This window comes from Oncorhynchus gorbuscha, linkage group LG20, assembly GCF_021184085.1.
Source record: "Oncorhynchus gorbuscha isolate QuinsamMale2020 ecotype Even-year linkage group LG20, OgorEven_v1.0, whole genome shotgun sequence".
Taxonomy (NCBI): Eukaryota; Metazoa; Chordata; class Actinopteri; order Salmoniformes; family Salmonidae; genus Oncorhynchus; species Oncorhynchus gorbuscha.
In genome coordinates this window covers 39,038,155-39,046,648 of record NC_060192.1, presented here as the reverse complement: position 1 = coordinate 39,046,648, position 8,494 = coordinate 39,038,155, and the positions used below count along the sequence as shown (strand labels likewise).

Here is an 8,494-nt window from a genome sequence, read left to right as displayed (position 1 = left end):
ACTCTATAGATATGTTTACAAGATAAATGAAGTCTAGTTACTCTATAGATAAATGAAGCTAGTTACTCTATAGATAAATGAAGCTAGTTACTCTATAGATAAATGAAGCTAGTTACTCTATAGATAAATGAAGCTAGTTACTCTATAGATAAATGAAGCTAGTTACTCTATAGATAAATGAAGCTAGTTACTCTATAGATAAATGAAGCTAGTTACTCTATAGATAAATGAAGCTAGTTACTCTATAGATAAATGAAGCTAGTTACTCTATAGATTTAGTTAAAAAATACATTTAACCAGGCAGGTCAGTTAAGAACAAATTCTTATTTTACAATGACGGCCTACCCCCGGCCGACCAATTGTGCGCCGCCCTATGGCACTCCCGATCACGGCCAGTTGTGATATAGCCCGGGAATGAACCAAGGTCTGTAGTGGCGCCTCTAGCATTGACATACAGTGCCTTAGAATGCTGCGCCACTCGGGAACCCTTTAGGGCCCTATAGATACATGGAGCAAATAAATAATATACATGTAAATGTAACATATAATATGCTAATGATAAGCGTTACCAATTATTTATTATTCTAATCCAAATGATTTATTCTGATCATTGTGTTTCCAGGGCGACGGTGTTGGAAGACTCCATCCCCGGGGCGACCATCCTGACCCTGGAGGCCATGGACGCTGATTTCTCTCGGGACAACTGCGGCTTCGACTTCGCCATTGCCAATGGCAACACCGGGAACGTCTTCCAGATCGAGAGCAGCGTGCGCTTCCTGGAGGGGCGGGGCTTCCAGACCGTAGGGACGCTCCTATTGGCCGAGGTGCTGGACTTCGAGGCCGTGCCCCTCTATAACCTGACGGTGGTGGTGTCAGACAGAGGGGTTCCACAGAGGAGTTCTAGCGTTGCCGCGGTGATAACCGTTGGCGATGTAAACGATAACCCGCCGGCGTTTGGCAGGGCGGAGTACGCTGTGTCACTGAGTGAAGGAGCTGGCGCCGGGACAGAGATAATACGACTCACTGCCACAGGTGAGGGAATAGGCATACACACACACACACACACACACACACACACACACACACACACACACACACACACACACACACACACACACACACACACACACACACACACACACACACACACACACACACACACACACACACACACACACACACACACACAGAAAATTAAAACAGTGGAGAGGAGATGGGTGGTGATATTTTTTTTACTGAAATGTCTCTGTATCTTTGTCAATCTTGATGTGCAGCTTCAAGCATCTGTTTGTTTTATTATGACACTGTGTTAAATGCTTTTCTTTCTGTCCTTCTCCCCCCCCCACCCATCTCTCCCTCCATCTCTCCCTTTCCCCCAGACCCAGACTCTGCCCCCAACGCAGAGGTCCAGTATAGTATCAGCTCAGGCGATGAGATGGACCTGTTCACCATCGACCAGTGGACCGGGGCGCTGCGGTTACAGCGACAGCTCGACCGCGAGCACCAGTCCTCCCACGTGGTCATCGTCCAGGCCTCGGATGGCCACGGTCACGTCGCCCTGACCCCGATCAGCGTAGAGGTCAAAGATGTGAATGATAACAGACCATTCTTCCCCATCGAGACTCTGACGGCTAGCATCAGAGAGAACCAGCCGGTCAACTCAGCCGTGACCATACTCCACGCCATAGACCACGACACTGGGATGTACGGCCAGCTGAGATACTACATGGTGGAACAAGGTCAAGGGTCAGGAGTTACAGGGCGAGAGGCCTTCACCGTGGACCAGAGTTCAGGAGAGGTCAGGGCTAAGATGACTTTTGACTTTGAGAAGGTCAACTCATTTCATTTTGTTGCTCTGGCGATGGACGCCGGTAACCACTCGGCCACGGTCACGGTCCAGGTGTACGTGACTGGTGAGGATGAGTACGACCCACTCTTTGTCTCCCCAGAGTTCTCCTTTGAGGTGCCAGAGGGGGCGAAGAGGGGCCAGAGCATCGGACAGGTCCAGGCAAACGACGAGGACGGAGGTGTAGATGGTATCGTCCTCTTCTCGCTCCCAAGCTCCTCCCTGTACTTTGACGTCAACAAAACAACCGGGGTGGTTTTCCTCAAGATGGACGGGTCTTCTAGTCGCAGCAGCAGCAGCGGGTTAGGGGGGCGGTCCAAAAGGGAGACCAGGACCATGACACTGGACGTTCACGCCCACAGCCCTCTGGACACGTCCCGGGTCACCACGGCCCAGCTGACCATCGATGTGACCAACACGTCCTTCGGCCTGGGGGCAGACCTCAACGTCCTGCTGATTATCATCATCGCCGTGTCCCTGGGGGTCGTCGTGCTACTGGTGGTCATGGCGGTGGTCATCTTCCTGCTCAAGTCAAAGAGACGCAGGAAGAACAAAGGACAGGACAACAGTGCCGTGGCCTCGGGAACCACTCTACAGAAACTGGACGATTCCAAATCTGGAGGATCTGAGAGGATCTATCATCAGACGTTACCAGGGTACGCCGGCGACCAAGGTGGAGCAGGGGCCGGGCCCTACCCCCGGGGGGGTTCCCTTGACCCCTCCCACTCCAGCGGGCGTGGCTCAGCCGAGGCGGCGGAGGACGATGAGATCAGGATGATCAACGAGTACCCCCGTGTAGCGTCCATCTCCTCGTCCATGCAGGAGCACATCTCAGCCCGCGGGCCGGACTCTGGCATCCAGCAGGACGCTGACCAGCTGTCGGACATCTCCTGTGAGCCGGCCGCCCTGGAAGGAAGCTCCTGGTTCAAAGGCAAGAAGCTGGGAGGGAGTCTCAGCGGGACCATGCTGTCTGGACAGCTACCTGTCTACAGAGACGAGCTGGGAGGAGGGTACCTGGGGGTGGGGAGGGGACTCAACATCTCCCATCCTAAAGATTACGCCTTTCCAGAGGACGGGAAGCCCTCTGTAGACGGGTCCCTGACAGCCATAGTGGCCAGTGACGAAGAGCTAAGGGGCAGTTATAACTGGGATTACCTGCTCAACTGGTGCCCTCAGTTCCAACCACTAGCCAACGTCTTCACGGAGATCGCCAGGCTCAAAGACGAGACAGCCCCCCAGAACCAGACCAACCCACGCCAGCCCTTCCAGCCCAAAGCCAAGACGGACCCCAAGCCTCGCATCGACCCACCGCCCCTCATCACTGCCGTGGCCCACCCTGGGGCCAAGTCCGTCCCCCCGAAGGTCCCTGTCATCGGACGCACCTTCCCCCACCTGGCCACCCTGCGGCGGTCCCCCATCAGCCACGAGGGCTCCATCTCCTCAGCAGCCATGTCCCCCAGCTTCTCCCCCTCTCTCTCCCCCTCGCCGCCCGCTCCCCCGCCGTCTCCCCCTTCGGAGTAACCCAGGGCCCCTCGACCTCCATGATCAGTACCAGGGATCCCATGCTGGACCACAGCCCCGATCACGAGATGAGGATCTGAAGATGACGTTGTTTTAGGTTTTTTAGAGACGTTTCTATAATTTATGTTTTATCATATGACAAAGTAAAGGGTGCTGAGATCTGGATGTTATATCTGCTCCTATGACACGTGAGAAAGGAAGTGTTTTTGGCTTTAGAGACATGTTTCTCTGATGTAGTTTTTTAAATAATCTGACAATGTGATTGGTTCTCAGATATGAACCTTATTTCAGCTCCTAGGACAGATGAGGAGATGAAGGAAGTGTTTTCGGCTTTAGAGACATGTTTCTCTGATGTAGTTTCTCAGATGATTTTTAGGCCATATTTCTTCACAACGGAAGAGGAATATAGTGTGGGAACATTTTGTATTAGTGAAGACCGAGTATTTGCCAAGATTGAGGCTTAATAAGATGAACACTAATATGATGAGATAGGTCATATTCCCCCTCTTTTCTGAAGGGGCATGTGGATTATCATTTTCTACAGGATGTTATTTCTCACCCTATGAGTCCTTAGACCTAGTTATCCCACTATGCAATGGTGGACCATGTTGTGGGGTTGGGGAGGTTAGCATTGACAACAGACCAGCCATCTCCTTCCCTACTTGTACATCATGACGCAGGCCTCTGAGAATTGCCACAGGGTTAGGAGATTACCCAACCTCTTGGCTTCGAACAACCATGACTTGGATCTAACCCTGCAGCTGCTGACTGACCCTCCCTTCAGACAGAAGGACCTCAGTAGAGATAAACTGACCTATCGGCTGCAGACTGACCCTCCCTGCGGACAGAAGGCCCTCAGTAGAGATAAACTGACCTATCGGCTGCAGACTGACCCTCCCTGCGGACAGAAGGCCCTTAGTGGAGATAAACTGACCTATCGGCTGCAGACTGACCCTCCCTTCAGACAGAAGGCCCTCTGTCATGAAGTCCATAGACACAGTAGATTTTCAGTCGTTTTCAGGTCCCTCCTCGCTGGCTGGTCAGAGAGATAAAGGATTCCACTATTCCTCTCTTTGACTTCCGTCTCTTCACATTCTAGATCTTCATTAAAGCCTTCAGTGTTCCGTTGCGGTGTTCTCACAAACAAACTGACTGCTTTACATAACAAAACAAAATGGCTGCTTTCAAAATGGCTGACGTTTCCCTCTTCTGTGGATCCAATGGACCAAGTACATGTGTGTTGACAAATACATTATAAACGAGCCAGTGTTTTGTACATTGGAAACGAGGAACCGAGGCTAATGTTTTCCTTTGTTGCTACGGAAGACGCATTCTTTTCTTTTGGTTGTATTTTTTATATATTTTTATATTGACCTTTTGATTTTCTGATTTGAAATGCCAGGTTATCGTTTCATTCTATTTAGATATATGTATATTTGTATGTGTGTGTATGTACGCCAGACACATTATCTATGTGTTTTTCCTGTCATAGATTTTAGAGAGCCACCATCTTATGTCTTTGTGGACTCGTGACATTTGTGACGTGAGTGAGTGGGGAACGTTTTGTGTTTTGATAATTATTTATATGAAGGAACTGAACTGCTGGCCACGTCGACAGCAGGTAACCACGTTCACTTGTCACCATGCTGTAATTGTATCTGGAAAACGTTGTTTTTTATTTTCTTGTCAGAATGTAGATCTTCTCAAAATCCCGGTAAAGCGATGTAAAGACGATCGGAGATCATTGGTCACTGCCCTCAAACTCTTGTCACCAAAACCAGACCTGTCCTCCTTGTTAGTAAACTGTTATAACTGATATGTAGCGGAGGTGAACCGGACTCACGCTCTTGTGATGAAAATCTGCGTCACCCCGGTCCAAGAGGGAATGTCCTCTTGGCTTAATGTTTAAGACGTTGGTTTTCCGTGTTGGAGACCAGGGTTCAGATCCCGCCTGGGACCTATACACTCTACTCAGTGTAAGTAAACGGGCTTACACAGCAGCACACATTCTCCACGGAATTCATGGAGAATTCCATTTCCTGTTCACCTCTTGTGTCTTTTGTAATGAAGTGCTTCCGGCTCAACACAAAGGTCAATGGTGTGATGTCATCGCTCCGTACGATGACTTGTAAACTGAGAAGTGGTTCCACTTCATACCATAGAAATACAATGCATAGAACATAGATTGTAGAATGGTTAAAAGGGTTTACACAACTACTTTTAAAGGTAGCAGCACAAGAATTTAACTTCATTTAGACCTGTCACGCTCCCAAATGATTGCTTCCAAAATCAACATACTGTGTGTTCTATCTATGCATTCTATTTCTATGGTTTCAGTGCTCCAGTTCTAGCTCTGTCGTTAGATGTGTTTTACCAGGAGGTAGGGTAGGTAGACGGCGTTATCCAGGGTCCATGTGTTTCTCTCATCCCCCACCCTTTGTGTCCTCTCTACGATCCCATTGTTTGGGCTCTGTCCTGGACATCTGTTAACCTAGCAGGCCAGAGGGCACACAGCTTTACCGCAACACTAGATGTGTCCCAAATTGCACCACATTCCCTATGTAATGCATTACTTTTGACCAGAGGGTTCTGTTCAGAGGGTTCTGTTCAGAGGGTTCTGTTCAGAGGGTTCTGTTCAGAGAGTTCTGACCAGAGGGTTCTGACCAGAGGGTTCTGTTCAGAGAGTTCTGACCAGAGAGTTCTGACCAGAGGTTTCTGTTCAGAGAGTTCTGACCAGAGGGTTCTGTTCAGAGGGTTCTGACCAGAGGGTTCTGTTCAGAGGGTTCTGTTCAGAGAGTTCTGACCAGAGGGTTCTGACCAGAGGGTTCTGTTCAGAGAGTTCTGACCAGAGGGTTCTGACCAGAGAGTTCTGACCAGAGGGTTCTGTTCAGAGGGTTCTGTTCAGAGGGTTCTGTTCAGAGAGTTCTGACCAGAGGGTTCTGACCAGAGAATTCTGACCAGAGGGTTCTGTTCAGAGAGTTCTGACCAGAGGGTTCTGTTCAGAGGGTTCTGTTCAGAGAGTTCTGTTCAGAGGGTTCTGTTCAGAGAGTTCTGACCAGAGGGTTCTGACCAGAGGGTTCTGACCAGAGGGTTCTGTTCAGAGAGTTCTGACCAGAGGGTTCTGTTCAGAGGGTTCTGTTCAGAGAGTTCTGTTCAGAGGGTTCTGTTCAGAGAGTTCTGACCAGAGGGTTCTGTTCAGAGGGTTCTGTTCAGAGAGTTCTGTTCAGAGGGTACTGTTCAGAGAGTTCTGACCAGAGGGTTCTGTTCAGAGGGTTCTGTTCAGAGAGTTCTGTTCAGAGGGTTCTGTTCAGAGAGTTCTGACCAGAGGGTTCTGTTCAGAGGGTTCTGTTCAGAGAGTTCTGTTCAGAGGGTTCTGTTCAGAGAGTTCTGACCAGAGGGTTCTGTTCAGAGGGTTCTGTTCAGAGAGTTCTGACCAGAGGGTTCTGTTCAGAGAGTTCTGACCAGAGGGTTCTGACCAGAGGGTTCTGACCAGAGGGTTCTGTTCAGAGGGCACTATATAGGTAAAATGGTGCCAATTGGGACACACAGACTGTCTTCTCCAGTATTACATTTCCTGTTGTTTAGTTCAGTGTGTGTTGAGTCAGGGGTGATCAGCAGCAATGTGATGCTCTCCTGTTCCTCACATGCCGTTTTCAAATCAACTGGGAACTCCAATCCTCGTAAATCTCAGACTTTTGAATTCAGTGCATTCAAAACGACTGGGAACTCTTCACGAGCTCCGATTGGGGAAAAATGGTTTTGAACGGTCATCCAACGTAGAATTCCAAGTCAGAAACTCGGGCATCTTTCTAGAACATTGACTTTCCGACCCTGAAGATCACTGATGTCATAATTAGGTTTTTTTCAGAGTTGCCAGTTGTCTTGAAAGCAGCATAAGGGATCGTTTGTGGAACTCTGCTGTGCTGCATGCCTGGTGATATAATTCTACCATACCAACAACTGTTAGAGCGATGGGCCAGTAACCAAAAGGTCAAATCCCCGAGCTGACAAGGTAAAAAAATCTGTCATTCTGCCCCTGAACAAGGCAGTTAACTCACTGTTCCCCGGTAGGCCGTCATTGTAAATAACAATTTGTTCTTAACTGACTTGCCTTGTTAAAATAAAGGTTTAAAAACATGGGATGAGCCTGACAACCTGGTAAAAAAACATGGGATCGAGCTGCCCTCACAAGGCTGGTTAACCACTAAACATGGGATGAGCCTGGCCTCTCAATAACCTGGTCAGTTCACTAAACATGGGATTGCCTTGCCTTAAAATAAAGGTTTAAAAACATGGGATGAGCCTGGCCTCTCACTAACCTGGTCAGACCACTAAACATGGGATGAGCCTGGCCTCTCACTAACCTGGTCAGACCACTAAACATGGGATGAGCCTGGCCTCTCACTAACCTGGTCAGACCACTAAACATGGGATGAGCCTGGCCTCTCACTAACCTGGTCAGACCACTAAACATGGGATGAGCCTGGCCTCTCACTAACCTGGTCAGACCACTAAACATGGGATGAGCCTGGCCTCTCACTAACCTGGTCAGACCACTAAACATGGGATGAGGATAGGGTGCCATAGGGGTCTGGTCTAATGTAGTGCACTATATAGGGAATAGGGTACCATAGGGCTCTGGTCTAAAGTAGTGCACTATATAGGGAATAGGGTGCAATGTGGGATTCAAAATTGAAGACTGCTGCCAACAATTCAGCAGCATACAGAATAGAAATAGTCTGTATGTGTATTTGAAAGAGCGAAGAATAAATTCATACTGGTCTCTGGTGTCTGTTTCTTTTCTCTCTTTTCTGACTCTGAAAATAAGTTATATTCCATCTAAGGGAATTTAAAAGTCATCAAAGTGTAACAGAGTCTCTCTGATCTTTTGAGCAGTTAAGATGGCACCCTAATCCCTATAGGGTGCACTAGCCTATATATCCTGGTCGAAAGTAGTGTACTACTATAGGCCCTGATCTAAAGTAGTGCACTACTATAGGTCCTGGTCAAAAGTAGTGCACTACTATAGGCCCTGATCTAAAGTAGTGCACTACTATAGGCCCTGGTCTAAAGTAGTGCACTACTATAACCCCTGATCTTAAGTAGTGCACTACTATAGGCCCTGAT

The 8,494-nt window shown here is 48.6% G+C and overlaps 1 pseudogene; it reads left to right on the top strand.

Annotated features, from left to right (window-relative positions):
- LOC124006678 overlaps positions 1-8,155 on the top strand; it is a 260,851-nt pseudogene extending 252,696 nt beyond the window's left edge.
- Positions 8,156-8,494: the final 339 nt, after the last annotated feature.